General features: G+C 42.3%; 1 protein-coding gene across 1 annotated transcript in view; it reads right to left on the bottom strand.

Moving 5' to 3' along the window:
* CSUI_002503 (uncharacterized protein) overlaps positions 1-414 on the bottom strand; it is a gene marked incomplete at its 5' end in the record, with an annotated part of 14,868 nt that overhangs the window by 14,085 nt on the left and 369 nt on the right. The window lies entirely within an intron of this gene.

Raw genomic sequence — 414 nt, 5'->3', positions numbered from 1 at the left:
ATCTATCTATCTAGAATGTCTCCGCCGCACAGACATGCATCTACACTATAGATGTATTCTGTCTACCTACGCGAATCCAGATAGATCGGTATGTATGAGTATGTGTCTTCTCTTTGATATGTTGACGTGTTTATCATGAAGCAGCCTAGAAGAACAGTCTGCTTCTCTTCTCCTTTCTATGCTAATTGAGATCTAAGCCCTCTCTCGTAAGAATCGACTAAACACTCTTTATTCCTTATCAACATATACATCTACATACATAGCCCTATGCCGAGATCGTCACCCTTCCTTTCTACTGCTGCGATCATCGACATATCATCGTAGACAGGGAACATCGACCTGTGCGTAGAGAGAGATTCCTTTCTTTCTACAGTGGCCTTATACAAATATCGCCCGTACCAGACCAATTCACTC

This window comes from Cystoisospora suis (assembly GCF_002600585.1).
Source record: "Cystoisospora suis strain Wien I chromosome Unknown contig_1048, whole genome shotgun sequence".
NCBI lineage: Eukaryota > Apicomplexa > Conoidasida > Eucoccidiorida > Sarcocystidae > Cystoisospora > Cystoisospora suis.
The sequence above is the reverse complement of the archived record's forward strand: the minus strand, read 5'-3'. Positions and strand labels throughout refer to the sequence as shown.